This window comes from Zootoca vivipara, chromosome 8 (genome assembly GCF_963506605.1).
Source record: "Zootoca vivipara chromosome 8, rZooViv1.1, whole genome shotgun sequence".
In the NCBI taxonomy this organism is placed as follows: Eukaryota; Metazoa; Chordata; class Lepidosauria; order Squamata; family Lacertidae; genus Zootoca; species Zootoca vivipara.
The window spans coordinates 20,131,414-20,137,413 of record NC_083283.1 but is presented as its reverse complement, the minus strand read 5'-3'; the positions used below and the strand labels follow the sequence as shown (position 1 = coordinate 20,137,413).

At 47.8% G+C, this 6,000-nt stretch overlaps 1 protein-coding gene across 3 annotated transcripts in view; it reads left to right on the top strand.

The window, feature by feature from the left end:
• The first annotated feature begins 1,656 nt into the window (after positions 1 to 1,656).
• Positions 1,657 to 6,000, top strand: part of OXR1 (oxidation resistance 1) — a 234,133-nt gene continuing 229,789 nt past the window's right edge. For all 3 annotated transcript variants that reach the window (XM_035125765.2, XM_035125767.2, XM_035125763.2), the window contains exon 1: positions 1,657 to 1,862. The gene's annotated coding sequence lies outside the window, so the exon portion shown is untranslated. The remainder of the gene's footprint in view (positions 1,863 to 6,000) is intronic.

Below are 6,000 nucleotides of genomic sequence, written 5' to 3'. Positions count from 1 at the left end.
CGGTAGCAGTAGTCCACTGGACTTTGCAGTTTGCAGAGTGTGACCGGTGTCTACAATTTGGTGTTAATGGAGCACTGCTATAGAGCTAGTTCCTAGCATGGGGCCGTGATCCTTTGGCTGGCTCCATCTTGTGCACCTGATACACAGTGAACATCCAGAGGCCACACTTTCTGTGCCATTGTTACCTGGGGTCAGGGTGGCCATGAGAAGCAGAGGGTGCTTTTTTAATGAATTTCTTTCTCCCCTTAGTTTTAATGTATCTATGTGAAGGGTTTTGTCGGTCGGTCGGTTGGTTTCAAGCACTGGTGGAGGAAGAGGAGTGGGGGGTGGGGGGAGCGCACTGCCCCCGGCAGCACAATCCGGGTGGGGTGCCATTGCGGCTGCCCCCCCCCCCCCCGCACTGGGAGCCATGCCCCCAGGATGTGTGCCACGCCCACCTGCTTTCTGCCCCCCCCCCCCCCGTGCCGGAGCATGAAGCGCTGCCAGTGGTTTCAAGTTGCTTTGGGTTGCCCTGGGCAAGATAAAAGTAACTTAACAAATTCAACAAATAATAATAGCACCCCACAGAGATCTATGCTGCAGCAGCAGCAGCAGCACCACCTGTTATGGGCCTGTGACATTTGCGAAATGCTAGTGAGTTAGGGAGAGGGTTGGAATCGCATTTCCCAATGACCAAAATATCTCAGCTGAGAAAGGTTGCCCGTTCAGGCAAATGAACGACATCTGCACCAAAAAGCTCATGATTTGCAAAGGCCGTTCCTTCCATGTAAGAGGTTTAAGACTGGGGTATTGAGCACAATTCAAACCTTGCCTGAATGCGAGCAAAGGCAGGGGATTAACTGTGCCGTGACAACTGTGTAGCAAAGCACGAGTGCATCTACTTTGCACGCACAATGTCCTGGGGTTCAATCCCCAACCCTGGAGAGCCTCTGCCAGTCAGTGCAGACAGTATTGGGATCGATGCCCCGACAGTGTGACTAGGCAGCTTGCTATGTGCCTGTGAAGCTGACTGAGCTTCAGACGTTCTAGTGAGCTGCTAATACTTAATACTAATACATCTTGTTAGTAGGAAATACCTATGGCCTCTGAAGCCCCTTTTCTGTTTAAATAAGGGGAGGAAAGATCGAATAGAATAGAACAGAACAGAACAGATTAATTTATTGGCCAAGTATCAACCATACTTGGAATTTTGCTTCTACTACATTGCAATGTAAATAAAAAACGTACCTCATACATATATTGTGCAACAGAGAAAGAGAGGGGGGGTATTATTCGATTTAAGCACAATTTCCCTAACTTGCAGCACCAATGCACGAGGTCGTTGTGAGTGCCCCATTTGTAGCACCCCCCATGGGCCGTGGCTGTGTGTGTGTGTGTGTGTGTGTGAGAGAGAGAGAGAGAGAGAGAGAGAGAGAGAGAGAGAGAGAGAGAGAGAGAGAGACGCGCTCCTTTAGACCGGCTCCTGCCTCTTTAAGCTCCAGCTGTTCTCGTTCTCCTCCCACCCATCTTCGCCTGCGTCTATTTTTAGCTCGCCTCTCTCTCTCTCTCTGGTGGTAGCATCCATTTCGCCTCTCCTCCTCCTCTCCCCCCTCCCTCCCCGTCTTCCTCCCGCAGTGGTACTTCCCACACCGAGAAGGTCAGCCGACTGAGCATGCCTGAATGTTGCTCGGCGGCTCCGGAGCCCCGGCTGCGCGCTCGGCTCATCCCATTCGCCGCGAAGGAGCCGGCCCGCCGTGTGCTCGCGCGCTCGCTCTGACTGGCTGGCGGCGCCCGGCTAGCGAGGGAGCGAGCGATTGCGCCATGCTCTGCGGGACGCAGTGAAGCAGCCGCGGCGAGCGCGGCCGGCTCTTTCCTCCTGGCAAGTAAGTTACTTCTCTGCTTCTTCAGGGTCCCTCCATCCTGCCTTCCTGATGCCCTGCAGTCCCCGAAGCTCCCGGCGCTGGGGTGCAATGGACGGGGACTGGCCGCCAGCTCTCCAATCCGCAGGGCGCAGCAATGCCCCGGCTGCTTCCTGCTTCTTCGGGACAGGGGCGCTCGCTCGGAGCGTCCTTCCTGACGGTGCCTTGCGACGGTGGCGCGGGGTTGATAATTTCTTTCAAGTCTGGGCTTGAATATATATATATATATTATTTTGTCAGGGAGGAAGAGGAGAAAACTCCCTATCCTGCCGCCGTCCTTTCCTTTCCTGCCTGGAGGAAGGGAAGAAGGGATGGAGGGGACTCAGGACGGATGGAGAGAGAGAGAGATGGGACTCTTAAGGGGAAAGGGGCAGAGGGAGGGATGTAGGACGGCGGGCCAAGGGGAGAATCGGGGCAGAAGCAGAATGGGCCAGGATTAGAACCTGGGACTGAAGGGGGGGTGAAACGGATTAATGGTGCTGATCTGAATTTAAGGCTTGGGCAGTGGGAACTTGCTAGGCATTAAAGGGAAGAGTCAGTCTGGTTGAGTGGTGAGAGGTTGACCGAGGGGGCCAGGTTGGAGAGAAAGGGGCGTTTGCAATGTGATGGCTCTTGTCCTTGTGCGCTCTTTCTCTCTCCCCGTTTTGGAGGCTGAAGCTGGTTTAAACCCACAAGCCCACACATGTGCACCAAGAGAATTAGGGGTGAAAGGCAGGGACGAATTACTGACACTGCTACCCAGGCACTGCAGTGTATAGATCAGCAGCCCTGCACTTTTTCTTAAATGTTTCTAAACACCAGCACAACCTGGATGGGCTCACAGAGGTGCCGGCTTTTTGCCTTTCTTTGCAGGGAAGTGAGCGTGGCAGCCCCCTGCTTAATGTACCTGTGTGTCAGCAGTGCTTCCAAGGATGGGTTTGGGAGTCAGGCTGGGACTGCAGAGGTGGTGTGCATGAGGAAGCTTCTGATTTTGGCTCAGAGGCTTGGCGTTTGTTTATTTTTGCACATCTCTGCCAGGCTGTGGGTGTCTGGAAAGCCTTTTGGTGAGACATAGGCAGCAGCATGTGTTCCACTGCCATGGGTTTTTCTCTCATGGCTTTCTTGGGGAAATGTCAAGGTTCCCCCCCCCCCCAACGAATAAGAGAGCATGCAGGTCTGCCTTCCCTCATTCCTCCCTTAATATTCAGCCAACGCTGCCATTCACAAACCAGCCTAATTCCCTTAAGAAGAAATTAGCATGCTCCAGCTTTCTGCAAGAATTTTTTTTGGGGGGTGGTGGTGGTGGTGGTTTTGTCTTTTCTTTTTTTGAATCCTAATTCATTTGCCATCTGAAGCGGTCCCTTGGTTATTTTGCTGTTCCCCCGGAGTGAGGCTGCTTTGCTTCTGTGCCTTGCTCTGCCACTGGAAATGCACTCCTGCACCGGGCTCATTCTTTCTCCATTGAGCAGCCTCTTGAAATATGCATATCTGCTGAGATGACTACACCAGTGATGCTATTGTGCCTTAGCTGTCATTACTGAAGGCAGACTTTAACATCATTAATGCACTGAAGCTGTTTGGGAGAAGTAAACTCCGGTGGGAAGAGGCCAAACATGATGTCACCCATGGCACAGTGAAAGATGGATTAAACAGCTCTTTGAATTCGAATGAAGTTACAATAAATATGTGTACGTATGTTGACAGTATACCTGCAACGCAGGATAATGCACTTGAGGAAGTGGCTTGTAGCCTGCGAAAGCTTATGGTGCAACTCATTTGTTAGTCTTTAGGATGCCACAAGTCTCATTGTTTTCGCTGCATAGGATTAACAGATACCTGGGGGCAGTGGTTGGCAGAAGAGAGAGATAGGTATACAGTGGTACCTTGGTTTACAACCATAATCCGTTCTAGAGGTCCGTTTGTAAACCAAAACAGGTTATAACTCAAGGCGCGCTTTCACCAATGGGGCCTCCAAATTTTTTTTTGTCCGCAATAATAATAATAAAGGGTCGTAATCCCCAAAAAAGGTTGCAAACCGGGACATGCACTTCCGGGTTTGATGTGTTTGTAATCCAAAACGTATGCAAACCAAGGTACGACTGTAAATATATTACACATACATACATATATGTGTGGGAGGGTATAAGCACATCAACTTGGGTGGTGAGTTAACCTGAAACTTTCAGAGGGGATGACTTAATATATTTTTCTAATTTGTTCAGGGAGAGGGTCGAAGTATACTTATTAACTCATCACTTTGCTTGTCAGTGTAATGAAATGGAGCTGTTTCAGCCAGGAAATAAACATTGCCTATTTAATAGTGGTAACAGCATGATTAATTAACTGTTAAATATGTTTTCCAACTATAGCCGTGGGATGGTAACATTTAACTTAAAAAAAAAAAGTATTAACATTCAACGGATATACAGCATCACATTAAATAGCATACATTATCCAGGCAAATTAAGCCCCCCCCCTGTTGTTGTTGGAACTGTAATTACTTAGTAACTAAGGTTGACAGGCTCTTTATAAAATGTGGTTGTCTTTGATTAAGAATGGCATGTCTGGTTTAAAATGAGGTGAATCCTCTTTTTACCTTTGAAATATGTTTGGTTTTTTGTGTGTGTAATGCTTAAAGTATCTGTCTCATTAAAGAGCAATTTAATGGTGATGTGCTCTTTGTAAAGAGAATTGCAGGATGTTCCGTTTGCTGCTTTGCTAGGAGTGTGTGCCTTAAGAAGAAATGCCTGTTTGGAACTCCCAATTGTTCTGCTTCATCCAGTCCTACCTGTACTTGAGATCTCCAGCTTTTTCAGAGCACTTGCTCCTCCTATAAGCAGGTGCTTAGATTGAGCATTTTTGGATTTACAGGAGCTACATTTAATAGAGCTCATGCCTCTGTCACATTCTGATGTTGTACCAGAACACGGAATTCCAACATGGGAACATGCATAGGAAAGTGCGTAAACTGCACATGGGAGATTCGCTTCAGCTCCCAGTTGCTGCCTTTGAGCTCTATGGAAGAATAGTGGCAGAGGTCACACTCGAGGGGGGATATCTTGACTCGCTTCTCAGACTTTGAAGTTGTAGGCAGATTAACTTTATTATTTTAACTTCCTATCCCAGTGGCATTTCTAAATGTGGCTCTGTGCTTCACTCATGTGGCTCTGTGTATGTGCTTCACTTGGAGACAGTGTTGAAGCGTGGAAACATGCTCGTGAAATGCAGAGACTGACGGCCCGGCTTGCATTGACAGAGGCACTTTGCCCCCCTACCGCCAGTTCTCTGGGATATTTAGACACATTGTGGTCATCACATTGGTGGGCAATCTGCTGGAACCTGGAGAATAGCCTGAGAGGTATATGATGCAATTCCAATGCTGAAGCAAATCAAATTTGGCCTGGTAAGTTGTTTTTTTTAGATGAGAGGTCAACTAGTTATCAACATGTTATAAGTTAATCTGATCTCAGTTTTCAGGGTGTTGGTCGTTGTGGAGTGAAAATGAGAATGGGGTGCCACCAGGCTTGGGCGGAACCAGAAGATTTATAGAAATGCAAAAAGAAAAGGAAGAAGATCAGTCCTCAGTGCTCAGGAATCCCAATGCGGGCCAAGTGCAGACTGGGCATGTTTAGTGGGAATATAATCATAGAGTTGGAAGGGACCCCAAGGTTCATCTAGTCCAACCCCCTGCAATGCAATGCTGACTAAAGGTGGTAGGGGGGGATTGGAAACCATACAGAAGGCAGGAATTGAATAGAGTATCCCTGGAATAGAAGAAGTTGGAAAGTAGGCACTTAAGAATGCAGTATGTTGTTGTAGGTCCCACTTGTAATAATAGTGGTGAATTAGAAATTTCACATGCTTCATCAGTTTTGGAGGCCCCAACTATATCTATAAACACATCCACTTTGTATGAATCAGTGTCAGTTTCAGAGTCTGATTGAATATATTTCCGCCCCTAAGGAGAATAAAATAGCTGAGCTAGGTAACACTAGATTTTTTGAAATGAGAGAATCCTTCCCTTACTTGCCTACTCTTTGCCCATAAAAATCTCAAAAGCCAGCTAATGTTGAATTATTTTATTTATTAAATTTGTATATTGCCCTCTACTCTGTAGATCTCA